Source organism: Lygodium microphyllum, chromosome 11 (genome assembly GCF_053477565.2).
Source record: "Lygodium microphyllum isolate KBCC chromosome 11, Lygodium_microphyllum_v1.1.10, whole genome shotgun sequence".
In the NCBI taxonomy this organism is placed as follows: Eukaryota; Viridiplantae; Streptophyta; class Polypodiopsida; order Schizaeales; family Lygodiaceae; genus Lygodium; species Lygodium microphyllum.
Window position 1 is genome coordinate 67,818,557 of NC_141145.1, and position 18,270 is coordinate 67,836,826.

Here is an 18,270-nt window from a genome sequence, read left to right on the forward strand (position 1 = left end):
TAAGAGCACTGTTTTGCTTTGTTTGCTCAAAGAATTAAAGGATGAAAAGATATCTAAATGCTTCAGGTTGAAGGCCTAAAGGAAGAGGCAGCTTCAGTTACCCCCGACTGCCTACCTGACCCTAACCAAGGGGATTGTTAACCGTGCCGGGAAGGTGGACCGAACTCGGTGCGAGAAGTCCCTCCATTGAGTGCTACTTGGAGCAGGAGGATGCTTGGGTGCCAGAAGGGGCTCTGGCCGTAGATCCCTTGCCTTCCGAGCCCTGCACAAGAGGCCAACGTGACTCGGGATTGGATCTCGAGGCCCGCATACTAGTCTATGGGCGGAATCTTGGATTAGTAATCCCTATGGATTGCTAGACAGCCTTCGGATGGATTATGGATAAGCCTACGGGCTGGACTTGTTGTATTTCAAAGATAAATGTGATAATCTGTTGAAAAGGAACTTGGTTGAAATTGCTTTTCTATGTCAAGTGCTATGATTACGTGAAGGAACCAGTGCCTAATGGGCTAATTAAGGAAGCTGATTGATACATATCCAATTAAATGTGTTAGGTAATTAAATAACTAAAACAACCTGAGGAAAGTGTGGAGGATGTGGCCATGGGTCCCCATCCTACGGATGGGTGGTCCTAGTTGGCCGGGAACTTTTCTCAATCATGATGGATAGCGAGAAGATCGTTTCAAAGGATACGAACAGAAAAAGGGCACTGACCTAGAGTCTAAGTTATAATGATCCTGATTTACACTGTTTTAGGGGAACGGAGTGGGACTATGCCTTATGATAGAGAGGTTGAGCTTCGCATCCCTCTCATTTTCCATTCTCCTTGAACCAAGTGCAGTGTGAATCCGCTTCAGACCTGGCGTTTCTACGTAAAGTAGTTCGCTCGGATTCGACGCTAGTTACCATTAGGAAATGACCAATAGGGAAAACCCTAATTCAGGTCGGCGGTCCTAAGTGGGAACAGCCGGAATACTTCCGCTACATGGCAGACACAGAAAGTCCTAGATCGCAAACCACGTAACATTCCATGGGAGTGCTGTTGAGATATCGAGCTCCACTCGTGATACGCCAGGGTGACCGTTGTATATTTATGTCACCGACTTGTCAGTTGCAGATGCGGTTGGTACACCGCCCCTGAATAATAGCTACATGATAGCTATCCTTATCTACTCTAGTTCGTGGCTCAGTTAGTATGCCACCTTAGTTAGTTGAGTTTGGTTTGAGACCCATATATAGGGTTCTTCTATTTCTTTGTACTTGAGTTCTTTTGGCTTACACAACTAAGAAGAGAAAAACTGTTTTCAGCCTCCACCCTTGTGTGTCTTCCCCCATTGTGCAAGCAAGAAAGCTTCAAGCGAGACTCCTTCCTTCTCTCCCACAATCTTGACATGGTATCAGAGCCTTGTTCGTGGTAAGGAGCTCAAGAAAGCAAGCCAAGCTCGCGGTGGTCTGGTAAGAGGAGCAGTGTTGCTTTCATTTCCTGTTTTGGGAGCAGATCTCTGCAGGTAGCACAGCCGGAAATTGCAGGAGTGCATTGTCTCAGGTTGAGACGCCCTTCGCGGTGAAGCAAGAGGGCAGTATATGCTGCGAGAAAGGGCTTTAGCCCTTGGCGACCTTGTTTTTTTGATTTGAGGCCATTTCGGGGCCTGTTTTGCAGACGGAAGTTTTCTGCACGCACTCAAGAAAAGGCTCAGTTTTATGCTGTGCGACCACTGTTCTACAGGTCGGTGAAAAGTTACTGTAGAAATTGCATCATATGCTTGTGCGCAGAGACATTGGGAGTTTCAGAATCATCCTTGGTTCCTGTTTATGCAAAATCGTCACTAGGAAGTGACTGTGTGGTCAAATACCACTTTCGCCAGTTTTGCAGATTTGCCCTTGTGAGGGTGAAGCTGTGTTTTTTGCAGTGACAGAATTTCTTGCAGTGTTCTGTAATGGCGTCTGATTCTCTTTCACAGATTGTCACTGAAAAGCTTGACAAGAACAACTTCCAGGCATGGAAGTTTAGAATGACGAATTTCCTTATGGGAAAAGGATATTGGGAATTTGTTGCAGGAAATGAAGAAGAACCAGTTCTTCCTAATGTTCCCAATCAACAGCAAATGCAGGCATTCAAATCATGGCATGAGAGAGCCAGGAAAGTTATGTACTGGCTATCTATCAGTATTTCAGACTCTATGATTGTGCATATTCAAGATGCAAGTACGCCAAAGGAGGCATGGGATACTCTGTCAAAGATGTATAGCACAAATACACAAGCCAGGAAAATGCAGCTCAAGCAAGAGTTGCACAATGTGCAAAGAGAAAATATGAGCATCAATGACTACCACATGAAGGTGAAGAAGATTGCAGATGCACTTGCTTCCATTGGGTCGCCAGTGGAAGATGATGATTTAGTTTCCGTGACCTTGAATGGTCTAGGAAAGGATTATGCACAGTTTCGAACATCCATTTCCATTCGTGAAAGATTTCCTGACTTTGAGGAGTTGATTGCTCTTCTAATTTCTGAGGAGCAGAGAAATGGTGATGCATCTTCTTCAGGAGGAACTTCAAAAGAAGCTGTCTTCTACTCAAACGCTGGAAGAGGTAGAGGCAGAGGTAGAGGAGGCCGATTTGGAGGCCGTGGTAGAAATCAGAATATGCAGCAAACTCAAGAAAACCAGTTCTATGGAGGAGGACGTGGTAACTCTAGAGGCAGGGGGAGCCAAAGAGGTCGTGGTGGATGGCAAAGAGGTCAAAATGCAAACAGTAATGTTGAATGCTACTACTGTGGTAAAATGGGTCATATGGCTAAAGACTGCTATAAAAAGTAGAATGACATCATAAATGGAAAACTGCAACAAGGGAATTATGCATCTTCTAGTAGACAGGGTGATGACAGAAATGAGCATTTGTTCATGGTGCAGCACATGAACAATTCTGTGACAAGTGGAGAAGAAAGCAACGATGTATGGTATGTTGACTCAGGTGCATCAAACCATATGACAGGTCATGCAGAATGGATGGAGGATGCAAGGAAAATGGAAAAACCAGGATTTGTGGAGACTGGTGATGATACTGCACATCCTATTGTGCAGATTGGAAAAATTCCCTTGTCTATGCAGGATGGGAAAAAGAAATACCTGTCCGATGTATTTCATGTCCCGAATATCACCAAGAATCTGGTTTCAGTTGGTCAAATGGTTGAACAGGGCTTGCAAGTCAGATTTAATCCTCATGGATGCTTTGTTGAGGATATGAAAAATAAAGGTCGCTTGATAGCAAAAGGAAAGAAGAAGGGCAGAATGTTTACATTGGATGCAGACATGTCTGAATTGAGTGCAGCAATGTTTGCACATGGGACCGGTGTAGTTGCAGATATTGATATCTGGCATAAACGCATTGGTCATGTTAATGTACAGCGACTTAAATCAATGCAGGCCCAAAATATTGTTGCAGGATTGCCCAAATTCAAGGTTGCAGAAATGCATAAGGTATGTGAAGCCTGTCAGTTTGGAAAACAGGCAAGGAAACCATTTCCTAGACATGTTCAAGAGAGTGAGAAGCCATTGGAATTAATTCACTCTGATGTGTGGACAACTAAAGCTGCATCTCTTGGAGGCTGTCATTATTTTGTCAGTTTTATTGATGACTATAGCAGAAAAGTTTGGGTGTATTTTATGAAAAAGAAAAGTGAAGTTTTTGGGCATTTCAAAACTCTTAAAGCTATGGTTGAAAAAGAAACAGGCTTGCAGATAAAATGCCTAAGGTCAGATGGAGGGGGAGAGTACCTCTCAAATGAGTTTGCAAAGTTCTTGCAGGAGCATGGCATAAAGCAGCAATATTCATGCAGTTATACCCCACAACAAAATGGAATTGCAGAAAGGAAAAACAGGCATATTGGAGAGGTATCTCGTGCCATGCTCAATGAAAAAGACTTGCCAGATTTTTATTGGGCTGAAGCAGTTGCTACAGCAGTCTACATAATGAACAGGACTCCCACTGCAGCAATACATGGAATGACTCCAGAGGAGAGGTATACTGGTAGGAAACCAGATATTTCTCATTTGAAAATTTTTGGTTGCATTGCCTATGTACATGTGCCAGATGAGCTGAGATCCAAGTTGGATCCAAAAGCTGAGAAGTGCATCTTTATTGGTTACTCTCTGCAGCAAAAAGGGTATAGATGCTATAACCCTTCTACTCGTAAGTTTACAGTGAGCAGAGATGTTGTTTTTGATGAGATGAGTAGCTAGTATAAACCAGTAAATGTGATTGATGATGAAGATGCACAAAATGGTAATGCTACACAGAATTCACAGCAGCAGTCACAAAATATTAGTGGACCTGGAGCGTCCTCTAGCAGTGGTTCACATTCTTCGCCATGGACAGACAGATTGAGATCAGGAGAATCTTCTCAAAGCAATGCAGATAGTGGTATGCAGGTATCACGAAAAGGAAAAGAGAAGGTTGATCAGCCCATGTTTGATGTGAATGCAGGTCACTCTTATGTGGATGGTGAATCCAGTGGCTCAGAATAGAGCATTGATGATGAGTTGGGTATTCCTTCTATTGTTACACCTGGAGTAAGGAAGACCAGGGATGTTTTGAGAGCACCTGGGAGTGAACCTACTTTGCGCAGGTCTACAAGAGCTAGGTATCCTGTGGATAGGCTGAAATATGATGGATTTACAGCCATTCACTATGCATATATGGTCAAAGTGATACAGGAACCAGAACCCACATCTTTTGAGCAAGCCATGGGAAAAGAAAAATGGGAGAAAGCCATGGATGAAGAAATGGATGCCTTGGAAGCAAATGCTACATGGGAGTTAGTACCTTTGTCTAAAGGTAAGAATGCAATTGGCTGTAAGTGGGTTTATAAGGTGAAGCACAATGCTGATGGTTCTGTGAACAGATACAAGGCAAGATTAGTAGTCAAGGGGTATGCACAAACATATGGCATTGACTATGAAGAAACATTTAGTCCGGTTGCAAGGATGGCAACCGTAAGAGCAGTCATTGCTATGGCTGCATCAAAGGGATGGTCTTTACATCAGATGGATGTAAAGAATGCCTTCTTGCATGGTGATTTGCAAGAAGAGGTCTATATGGAGCAGCCACCAGGTTATGTGCATGCTGTTCATCCTGAGTTTGTTTGCAGGTTGAAGAAAGCCTTGTATGGCTTGAAGCAAGCACCTAGAGCATGGTCTGACAAGATAGGACAGTATCTTGTCACTATTGGCTTTCAGATTTCCAAGGCAGATTTCTCACTTTATGTGAGAAAAACAGAGAAAGGTATTATGCTGCTTGTCATTTATGTTGATGATTTGATTATCACAGGTGACAGTGATGAAGATATCCTTCATGTGAAAATGCTATTGAAGCAGAAGTTTGAGATGAAGGATTTGGGAGAGCTGCGTTATTTCTTGGGCATTGAGGTGATTAGATCACCAAGTGGGATACAGCTCTTGCAGAGGCAGTATGGATTGGACATGCTGTCCAAATATGGGATGACAGGCTGTAAGCCTATTTCAGTTCCTTTGGAGCAAAATGTGAAGCTGAGCACAGATGCAGGTGAGCTTCTAGAAGACCCTACTATGTACAGACGCATAGTAGGAAGTTTGATTTATATGACTATTACCAGGCCAGATTTGAGCTATGCTGTTGGATTGGTAAGTCAATTCATGCAGGCTCCAAGGAAACCACATTTGGATGCGGCTAGACGCATACTTAGGTATGTGAAGTCCACATTGCAGTATGGACTATTTTATGAGACTGGGGTTCAGATACAGTTGCATGGATACACTGATGCTGATTGGGCTGGTAGTATTTCTGATAGACGATCTACCAGTGGATATGTATTCTCTTTTGGGAGTGCTGCAGTCACTTGGAGCAGCAAGAAACAGCCTACAGTTGCCTTGTCGAGCACAGAGGCTGAGTACAGGGGTGCAGCAATGGCTGCATGTGAGGTAGCTTGGTTGCATAAGCTACTTTATGATATGCATCAGTCTACAGATGGGCCAGTTGTCATTTATTGTGACAACATGAGTAGTATACACTTGGCAAATAACCCAGTCTATCATGCTAGAACAAAGCACATTGAGGTGCATTATCACTATGTGCGAGAGAGGGTTTTACTAGGTCTTATTGATCTAGTTTATGTCAGCACAGAGGATCAGGTAGCTGACATATTCACGAAGGCATTGGGCGCAGAGAAGCTGCGCAAGTTCAGAGACTTGCTTGGTGTGCAGGAATTGGGATTGAGCTCGAGGGGGAGTGTTGAGATATCGAGCTCCACTCGTGATACGCCAGGGTGACCGTTGTATATTTATGTCACCGAGTTGTCAGTTGCAGATGCGGTTGGTACACCGCCCCTGAATAATAGCTACATGATAGCTATCCTTATCTACTCTAGTTCGTGGCTCAGTTAGTATGCCACCTTAGTTAGTTGAGTTTGGTTTGAGACCCATGTATAGGGTTCTTCTATTTCTTTGTACTTGAGTTCTTTTGGCTTACACAACTAAGAAGAGAAAAACTGTTTTCAGCCTCCACCCTTGTGTGTCTTCCCCCATTGTGTAAGCAAGAAAGCTTCAAGCGAGACTCCTTCCTTCTCTCCCACAATCTTGACAAGTGCCGGGCGGAGCTTTCTAGACATCCTTTCTGATGGACTGCTAAGACATGTCCTGAAGATAACAGGTGGACACGTTACAGGTTGTTGGCCAAGAGGATCTTGAAGGTAACATGTATGCATTTTGTTTTGGAGCAAAAGTTCTCAATGAACGTCAAAGAAGGTATGCATAAGTAAAAAAAGAATTGTAGGGAGTTGTAACAACATTAAAGTGTGATCATGAATTCTTTATAGGTGCTTCCGTAGTGGTAAAAACTGATTGTCTTCCACTCTTGGGCATGATTGCCAACTACTCTACACTTGACATTGCTATGCTAAGATGGATTGCATATATTAAGTCTCTCAACCCGAATTAAAGCATATTACAGGAAAGGTGAATCCAGTTGCTGACATGCTATCACGTGCAAGATATGACAATGAAGAAGAGTTGATGGAAGAAGATGAAGCTGAAGAATCTATACTTGCTAAATTTCCTTCCATGGCTGCTGAAAATACCTTTTTAGTTAGTGTATATACTGGTCCTAAGCTGAAAACAACAAGATGATCAACTAGAAGCTAGCATGCTCATTGCATTGCTCAAGTTCTAGTTCATTTCCTTGAAGAAGATTTGCTAAAGATCGGCCAATATTTGAGCACAATGAAGAAGAAGGAGACTTGGATTGATGAGGAATTCAAGCATATCAAGAGGAAAGCTTATAGATTTTTTCTTAAAGAAGGACATCTATGGAAGCACGCAAAGAAGAAGAAATGAGCGCTTATTCGATTTTTAGGTAACAAAGATTGCAACAACATGTAATGAAGGAATTTCATGAAAGCTTGTGGGCTGGCCATAGAGGAACATGGGGAACCTTTAGTAAAGTCAAAGAAAAATATTGGTGGCAAAACATGTATCGGGACATAGCACATTTTGTTGAAACCTGTTATGTGTGTCAAATGTATTCTATGGTCAAGCATCGAGATGGGTTACAACCGACTTATCCTTTGTCTATACATTATAGATAGCTTATTGATCTTGTAGCCATGCCTATAGGAATATGGAATATGCAGTATTTAGTGCTTGCAAGAGAGTATCTAACCAATCAAGTTGAAGGAAAATCCTTAACAACCAAATCCACTCAAGTTGTTTGTCATTTTTTGCTTGAAGAAGTGTTTTGCAGATATGGTTGTGTGGGTAAAGTAACTGCAAATAGAGGAGAGTTGGATACTGATGAGGCACACAACTTCTTTGCTCAATTGGGTATTAAGTTGGCTTTAACATCATCCTGTAACCCTGAAGGAAATGGAAAGAGTGAGAGAGGTCATCAACCTATTCTCAAAGCTCTAGCAAAGTCTTGTAGAGAAAAGATCAAAGAATGGCCTAAGATGCTACCTTTTGCATTATGGGCTGACCGGACTACTCACAGTTTAGTGACTGGCTATATGCCAGCTAAACTTATGGATGGACAACAACCAATTATGCCAATTGAAGAATCTATTCTCACATGGAGTCTTCTACCTTGGGAGGAAGGCATCAGTAGAGAAGAGTTGCCGACTTTGTACATATAGCAGCTAGAAAGAAGGCCTGAAGATATTCAAGCAGCTATTGAGAGGCTAAAGATAACAAGACTAAAGAACAAAAGAAATTTTGATAAGCGACATCGACATCGGCCAAGAGCAATCCAAGAAAATGACTGGGTGCTTGTCTATAACAGCAACCCTTGGTGCACAGATCGGATACCGTAAGCGCGCGTAGTGAGCGTTAGAAGGTTCCCAATAACAAAAGAACTCTACTTTTTGCACACAAATCAATGTAGAAAGCTTGCATGACATGAACAAGAGACCAATTGGGTGAAATCTCCCCCCATGCCTTGTGTGAGCGCTCCACAAAGCATGTATTTCATATATTAATCATCTTCAAGCTCAAATAATAGCCCAAATTACAAAATAGCACGCTTTTGGCTTTTGAGTTTGCTTTTGTGCCAAATAGACAATTAAAGCTAATGGGCACCCAAGAAGTCTGGCGTAGCCAAATACAATGTCCAAATACAAATATCTAATTCGTGCGCCCATGTGCATACAAAAATAATAAATAAATATCAAGCGCTTTGATAAATAAGCGAGACAAAATATAGGCGCCATGCCTAAGGCACGCGCCCATCAAAATATTGACGATAAATTTGAATACACGCTATCCTCCAATGCTTTCCACTGCCACCGCTACTATCTCTACACATCAACTGAAGCATTCACAATCGTTAGTAAAATAATACAATTAAACCGACAAAAGTGAATACCTAACAGTCTTTAGCTATATAAATAAATTGGTTAGAAATCAATCCTAACCTTAATTTATCACGAGTGCGCACTCTAAACTCATAAACGTTTATTAATTTAAATATGTATTTTGCGGAATCACCCGCTATGGAATCACCCATGTACACATAAAATTAACAAAACGCCCGAAAAGGATAGGCGTCCCCATCGACTTCTCACACAAAGAATCCACTTTGTGTATGAGCCCCGGTAATAAAATCTTATGGAATCCACCATGGCATGGAATCCACCGTGGAATATGCCTCCTGGCATCATATCCCCGGGGTGGGATAGCAATTGTCCTCAATTGCTATTAGCTCAATGTGGAGCTAACAGAGTAGGGAAAACATTTAAGTCTCTAGCGTGCATCCATTGGGCCTCTTCAACAGGATGAATATATCCATTGGTCATTTTTGTTGGCAAACTGCTAAGGAATGAATTCTTCCTTTCGAATGCATCCAGCACTCGATCTAGGATGCCTTACGACTTGGCAAGATCCCTATATCTTGGGTTAGGGCGTACCCTACTAAGCCGACTTGGTCAAACCTTAAGTTCCTAGATTATTTCAGTTTATCGGCTGGTCTTCTGCTTCTAAACAATTATCTTTACTCGAGAAAGATACTATATTAGGATGATTATTCATCCTCTTGCAAGATAACTTGCGTAAGGACCTGCTAACCTCATGGTGAGAATTGGCCATTCCCTTATGATCCAATCACAAGACCATACGATTCTGCACTTGTTGCGCAAGTGTCGCATCGAACTATGAGACTATTCTACTCATCAAATGGAGTCACGAAACAATCTATTTCTAATTACATTAGGCTGACGACGTCAGTCCTAGGGTTCCAAGTTCCATCTCGTAAGATTCTTAGGGGCAAACCCTAGATCACTTTCCAAATATGTTTCACTATCCCTACATTCGGTGAATGTGGGCAAGTATTTAAGGTATAGGAGTTTCAATTTTAGCAATACGTATGATTAGGTCACGTATTAATTCCTAGTGAATTTCTTGGAATTTAACTTATTCTAAACGAGTACTCCGGGGTTGAGGTGTTTAGGTTTGTGCCAATTTGTTTAACTCTTGAAGATAGTTACGTTAACATTTCATAAACATATGACTCGTTGTCTACGCGTAAATTGATTTTTCAACCTTAACTTATCGATTAAGGTCAGGCATAGGTTAGGTTAATTTCAACTAATCTTCCGATAACTTATGAACAAAATTCATGCTAAACAAGCAACCTTTTACTTGATAATTTAGGCAGCTGACAAACGGTAATTGCCTAGAGTTATGCATCGTAAGAATCATTTCATATCTTGCACTTTCCTAAAGATTCCTAGCACTTTCCATGATAATTCATTGCGAAGAGGATATGGGTTAATAATGCGATATGCAGTTTATGATTCCATGTTTAAACGAAGTACACTATTTTAATGGACATTAATCTAATTTTAATTCATTGCATAAAGCTATTTTCTAGAAATGCATATCAATCCTTTCTAAAGCATTTGAGATGAAAAATGCATCCTTATTTCCAACAATTATCCTTTGCACGATTGAGTTATAACAATACCAAATTAAAAAATGATGAAGGAAAACTTGGACTTGGGGTGAGATGTCCATGTGGATGCTGGGAGACGACCCTCCTGCAGCTACGCCTTGGGCTTTCTTAGGAGGCATTGCGAGTGTAGCCTTTCCGTCGTAGATGCTACTTTGCGAATTTCCTTCTTAAGTTCCACCATCCCTTACAAGTTTCTTTTGCTTCCCTTCGTAGAGACTCTTTGAAGGGATAGGTGTATGGAGGAGGGAAGAACCACGGAAGGGGGTCTAAAATCCGAAAAGGGGGTATTGTGAAAACCCTCCGCGAGTAGGGCTCATTTTTACACGGGAATAAGGGGCCTAATGGGGTCCCTTAGGAGGAATTTACGAAAAAAAAGCTATAAAATAAAAGCTTTTAAGGGGGTGGGAAAAGGGACTAAGGGGGGGTTCAAGGGGGTTCGAGGAGGGGAAAGAAGAAGGGGCTTAGGGAGCCCTTAGGGGGATTTTAAGGACACGGGGAGAAAAAAAGCCTTTATGTTAAAACCCTTTTATGGGGGAAAAGGCCCTAAGGGAGCCTTAGAGAGGAATTTTAAGGGGGGGGTTTTCAAGATGCCACAGGAAGGGGGCCTAAGGAGGGTTTTAAGATACGGGGGGGGGGGGGGGAGGGGGGGAGAATAAGACCTTTAAGGTATGATTTCTTTTGGGGGGGAAAGGGGGCTTATGAAGCCCCTTAGAAGCTTCCCCCCAAGAATCTTCTAAAGCTTCTGAGCCACGCGGGTTTGGGGGGGGGGGGACAATGTCGAGTCAGCGGCGTTCTGATGGCTAGGGCACGGATTGCGACGACGAAGGGTGACGCCATCCTGGCATTCAGCGGCAATCAGCGCCTCCTCTCCTTCTCTTCCCCTCACGGCCAGATTCTTCACTCCCTTGTTCCAGAGGCAGCGATAATCACCTCTCCCTTCCTCACAACTTCTCTGGCTCCTTCTCATCCTCTACCCATGCTCCCATAGCCACTAGCAGCCATGGTTTATATAGGGGGAGGGGATAGGATCCTCCCCCCCCCTGCGTGTGAGTGGGCATGCGCACAATCTTTGGCAAGCTCCAGCAAGGAGCTTGCCCACCATACTAATCCCCTCTTCCTCCAGCTCGACAGTCGGCTGGAGGAGAGGGAAAATAAAAAAAATTTACTTTTATCTAATAAAAAAATTATCCCTATGTCTTATAGAAGTAGTTCACACATGGGGAAAAAAAAATCAGAACGTTGTCCTGTTGCTGCGCATCCGAGTCGTATACACCTCCATTTCTTTTGTTGTGCATTTGTGTTAATTTCCGCGTGTGATTCATTGTTTGTGTGATGCATTTTAATAATCCGCATCCAATGTATATATTCCCTTAGTGCATGTGCATGATTTTGTTTGGATGCATGATGTGCGTGTATTAGAAAAATATGAAAAACTGATGCCAAAGGATCTTTGTCCTGCTGCTATTTGTTCTAGCTCTATGTGCAATGACAGTCTTAAAGATCACCACATGCTATACATCTCGGTATGAAGGTCAAAAACCAGGAACTTCAGGGTTGAGGAAAAAGGTTACTGTTTTCAAACAACCAAATGAAGTTACTTTTGTTTCTGCAGTCAAAGTTTGCTCCAACATGACAGCCTTGGTGCAAGTGTTTTGAAGATATGCTACAAGAGGGACATTTAAAGGAGGAAGCAGAGTTGCTGCAAGATATGCCTCTTGCAAATAATCTTGGTTGCTTGGATGTCAATGTTAAATTAATGCAAAAGGCATGGTGACATATTGCTAGCACAGCAATGCTTTGACAAAAATTATGCTCATGTCAGACTTTTATAAAAGTGCTGGAATGAGGAAGGTCGCTTGCCTAATTTTGACATGTGAACAAGAAAAAGAAAAACTAAAAATAGAGGAGAAAAGGAAGGGGAAAAGATACTAATTCGGGAGAGAATTTGAATGGATGGAGGGAATTTACATGGCCGGCTGTGCTTCCCCTGTTCCTTCCAACAGGAAACTTCTGAAACAAATTTAAAAAAAGCAGGTTCTGGACATTTGGTCAGCCTCAGAGTGCGTGATCTTGCGAAGGTTTAATAACTAGTTGCTCCTCAAGGAGCGGTCTCAGGGTGGAGAGCAACCTTAAACCTAATTAATCATCGTAATCATCATCATCAGCACGCAGCACCCACCGCCGCCCTGCAGTACCGGCAGCTGGAGCAGGCTATCATGACTTGGTCAATCTGGGATTATGATGTGAATCCAGACTATCACGACTTGGTTCATGGCGATTACGGTCATATTCACAGAATTGAGGGCAATCAGAGAGATTTTTACTGCTGCATTAGGCTATTAAGACTTTTGATTAGTCCGGGATTAAGTTCAGATTCAGAGAATTGAGGCCAATCAGAGACAGATTTCTTTCCGATCCAAGCAAATAATGAGATAGATCATCACCGGCGCAACTCACTATGCTGTTGATTGAACTGCCGTTGAGAATTAGCCATCACAAGACTTTTGAGAAGCTTAAGGGGTTGCAGGAGATTGTTCATGTATTGAGGCCAGGCAGCATCGCTGTCATCTGGGATCCTCCTGGGTTCTCTCAACACCTCCTACCACGTTATTTCAAGCACAGCAACTTCTCCAGCTTTGTGTGGCAGCTTAACACTTATGGATTTCACAAAGTGGATGGCATTGGCCTCATAGAGTCAGGGGAAGGAAAACCTATCAGGCTTTCCGGCTAATTTATGGATGGAACGGTCGTTTATGAGGAATAGGAGATGTGTGGCTGAGAGGAGAGATGAACGGAGGCCAAAGCTGGAAAAATAAACGGATGCTGCTACACTACCGACTGGAGAGTAAAACATATTGCAATTGGAGATTATCGATCACTCTACAGTGGGAACAATGTCATCATCATTTGACAATACCAGAAGCAATTGTCATCATCAATTGATAATACCAGAGGAAATCACAAAGCAGTGCAATCCGACTCATCATCGCCATGAAAGCAACATTTGTTGCTGATAAAAAGCTTGTTAACTGTGCGTGTAGAGGCTGAGACTCCAGTTAGTGCTGTGTCCATAAGGAAAATACCTCAATATGCCACTTCACGATATACTTAATGAGTTTCAGAAAGGACAGAGCCACATGGCAGCTGTAGTAAGAAAAATTCAAAGAATCTGATATCAATTGATGTGAATGCAAAGGCACTTCCATAAGGAGAGAATGGGCATCATGTTTCAGAATTAAAGATCACTGTAGATAAGCAACAAACTAAAAATAGTGTTTCAGATAGAGAGAGTTCAACCGACCAATCCACACCGAGAACAAATGCAACAGAGGCTTCAGATAGTCTGGAAGATGGCGAAATCATAGGGATCATCACTCTTAAGGATGTTATTGAAGAGCTACTTCAAGGAGACACTTGGCAGAGTGCTGGCTACTGGTCCTGGTTTATTCTAGAAATCCTGAAAAACATCACTGGACTGCTGTCATTTCTGGATGTGATTAAGAGCGTACTGCACTCTCCAGAGGTTTCTTAAAGGTCTTGCCATAGTTATGATAGAAGCTCACATGCACCATAGCTAAGGAGAAGATAAACCAGTCTTTTCTGAGATAAAAAGAAGGTAACCTATCAAGTGTATGGTTGTGTGGTATCTGCAGAGCACATGGTGTAGCCAAATGATCCTGAACAGGGTTTTGACAAAGCAAATTACTATGCTCATTCTGAACAATATCACTCTGAGTTTCATGTAACTCACTTGACAAGAAATATAATGTATTTTGGCATCAACAATTCAATTTTCTTCTTGTTAGTCTCTTCCATTGCTGTACCTTGAACCCTGTGTTCTGCAGCCCTTGCGTGAACTCTACGACATTTCTAGTGAACCCGACGTGAAAGTGCTACGTCATCAGCAAGATGGGAGACTCACAAGAAGAGATGACAGATGATAATGTCATGAAGAACCTGTTTCAGTCATTTACCATGTATATGCAGCAACAAGCTCATGCAAAACGAGACAGTGATGCTATGGATGCCTTGAAAGCTGTCCAACAGGAGATGAAGCAGTTTAATGGCCAGCAAGTGTCAACTTACCTGCATTTGTATGAAGAAAAGATGAAGTTTTTTAGGGTTTCTCAAGATGTTTGGAGCCGCTACTTCTTGCGGATCATGGTGCGCGCTCTTGAAGGTCGAATTGCAGAAATTCAAGAGGCACATGCAGGTTGGGCTGAATTTAAAAAGGCATTAAAAGATGAATGTTTCCTGGAGGATACAGGTCTTATGAATCGCAGGAATTTTTTAGCATGGGTTTCTATGCCTAATAAGGGACTTTCTGTTACCGCTCTTCTGCGAGAGTTTGAAAGCCGTTATGATCAGTTGGATGGGACTGAACAGCAAGCTTTGGAGATGCAGAAAGTGGAGTTATTTTTGCAAGCTGCAGATGCTGATTTACAGGAAAAGTTGGATGATCTTTTGGAAGATCAAGCTACTGATTCAGGTTTAAAGACTGAGTGGAGACATGTCATTGATGCTGTGAATGCTCTTGTTAAGAAGCAGCGCAGGAGAGTAAGATTGCATTGAAATACAGGATCAGTTCCTGAAAAATCCTTGGAGACTTCTTCTTCTACCCCTGCTGCAACTTCTTTGCCTAAGCCTACTCCTCCTGCTGTGAATCCACCAGTTCCTGCTGCTCCAGTGCCCTTATCTGTAGATGATGTTATTAAAGGCTTGGCGGATTTGACGATTGAAGCAGTCAAAGATGAAGTTGGTAAGTTAAAGGAGCAACTTATGTCAGTACCTGCTGTAGCACCTGTTCCAGTGACTGTTTTTCCAGCTAGTCAAAGAAAAGGGCGACGATGTATTTGGTGTGATAGTACAGAGCACCAACACTGCAGAGATTGTGATGCTTTTCAGGAAGCACGTAAGAAGAATGTAGTGTTCTGGGGACAAGATGGGAAGATATGGCTGACAGAGACTGGCGCTCCTCTTGACACGAACTTTGGTAAGGGAGGTATGAAGAAGCTTGTTGATGATATGGCTGCGCGATCAGCTTATGTGAGTGTTAGAGGAGATGCTTCAGCTTTTGGAGTCCAGCTTGAGCAGAAATCTGATGGAGACTCTGCTTTATGGTCTTCTGCCTTGGAGATAGCGAGAAGAGGGAAAGTTCAAACTTCTACTATGACTTGTGTGGGCTCTAGCATCCGAGGAGAAACAGGATGGGACTCTCCTGTTGACAGGTATTCTATTTTTGCTTATATGGCTAAAACACAGGGTTTAGATGCCATGGTTGAGGAAAAGAGAAGAAGAGATGAGGAGGGTCCTAGCTCCTCCAAAAAGACTAGAGGGGGTGACTTTGTTTCACCACCTGTTACAGCTCCACCTATGCCAAATTCTCCAGCTCAAACAGGTTCTGATCAACCAATGGGAGACAAGCAGAAAGAAAAGAGGCAACCAAGAAAAGAGCCAGGATTCAAGCTCTTGTCAGACCTTGATATGCAAACGGATATGAGTAAGATTTTTCATGAAAGAATTTTGAATAGTGAAGTCACTTTTACTGTTGGAGAGGCTCTTGGGATTGCTAGAAGAGAAATACAGGATCAGATGCAGGATCTTTTGCGGAGGAAACGACATGCGATGGAAGGACCTGCTTTACAGGGATTGTGGCATGGAGCTCTTGCGGAAGAGCATGATGATGCAGTGATGGTTGAGAATGCTTCTGTTAATCCGCAATCGGAGAAAATAGTGCAGCCTATGCAATATGAAGATGATGAGACCCCTATTCTCATTCCTCGCAGCCATTTTTCACGAAGTCATTGGGCTAGAGCAACCACTGAGACAGTGGTAAGGATTGGAGAGAAACAAATTCCCTTGATTGCTTTAGTTGATCATGGCTCTGAGATTAATCTTATTGCACGAGGTGTTTATGAGAGTGGCAAGTGGCCTATGGATGCAGAGCATGGCTGGCGCATGAGAGCCGCCAATAATACTTCTGGTGATATGTATGCTGCTTGTCCGAGTATCAGAATTTCTATTGGTAATGTTGAAGAGGATTATCATTGCTTTGTTCAAGATTCATGCTCTTATCCGATTATTCTTGGACAGCCTTTCATTACAGAAGCAAGAATGGAAACAAAAGTGATGGATGATGGGTCAGCTTATGCGCGGATACGCAGTAAAGATGGTATGCGAGCTGTTCAGTTTATGACTGTTGGGGTAAATCATCCGAGAAACAGGGACTCCTTGCGTGAGGCACCACTACCTGCGAAGGAGTTGGATTTTCATTAGGTACCGCTATCTTGCGAGACGCCAGTGGTACGGAGCAGAGAAAAGAGGAGATCTCACCTCCTGGCAGCCAGTCTTTCTCCAATAACTTTGTTGGGTTTACTTCAGATAGTTCAGTAAGTTATCAGAAAATTTCAGATTTGCCTAGAGCTGCCAGGCAGTACATTGGTCGTAAGGAGAAAGAGTTGAAGAATGCAGGTATTTTGCAAGCAGAAGAGCATGTGGATGGATTGTATGAAGGGATGTCTTATGCAGATACATTGTTTGAGATAAGAGCAATGCTGAAAACTGATGTATGCAAGGGTTCAAAGATCATACCTGTACAAACCTTGGATATGTTTCTGGAAATTTCTGGTTTTATGCTGCAAACAGAGTTAGAGGCTGAGAAAACTCAGCAAACTGAATTTATGGCTGATCTTGATCAGCTAATAGAATTGCAGAGGGCTGAATTCATTCAGCCAACAAAGTTGAATGTAGAAAAATTTCTGCATACAGAGTTTCAGGATGCATCTATGCAGTCCATAGAGCCGAGGGCTGAATTCATTCAGCCAACAGAGTTGAATGCAGAAAAATTTCTGCATACAGAGTTTCAGACTGCACCCATGCAGTCCATAGAGCTAAAGGCTGAAATTTTTCAGCCAATAGAGTTGAAAGATGCTGAAAATTTGCAGAAATTGCAGCAAAGGAAAGAGTGCTTGAATGATGCCAAGGTTGACACAAAATATAAAACAGTTGATAAGAAGGTTAAGCCGGTTGCAGGTCCGCTTCCTTCTGATAGTGATGAACATATTGAAAAAGCTATGAAGCAGCCTATGTTGAGGGATCCTGCAAATATTGGACATAAGTTTACAGCTGAAACTCTTGCAGAATTGAAGATTGGAAATGATGATTTTTTGCTTCCAGTGGAAAAAGAATGTTTTAGAGAGATGCTTGGACGTCATGGTAAGGCATTTGCTTTCTTTCCACATGAAATTGGCTGCATTAGTCCCGAATTGGTTGCACCTATGGTCATCTTCACTGTTCCTCATGTACCATGGAATATACGTCCTATACCTGTGCCTAAAGCACACTTGCCAAAACTGATAGAGTTGCTGAATGAGAAGATTAAAATGGGGATTTTGGAACCCTCTTCTGCACCCTATTCTAACAGGTGGTTTACTGTACCAAAGAAGAATGGAACTTTGAGATTTATTCAGGATATGCAGCCCGTGAACAAAGTGACAATCAGGAATGTGGGTACAGGTCCAGTTGTGGATGAATTTGCTGAGGCTTTTGCAGGACGAGCCATCTATTCTCTAGGAGACTTGTATTCAGGTTATGATCAGTTTCAGCTTGCCTTGGAAAGCAGGGATATTACTACTATGCGGACACCTATTGGTCTTGTGAGGATGTGTACCTTGCCTCAAGGTGCTACAAACTCAGTTGCTCATATGATGAATGCTATGCATAGAGTTCTTCGAGACTATATTCCGCAGTTTACCATGCCTTTTCTAGATGATGTGCCTATTAAGGGTTGTGCAGAAGAAG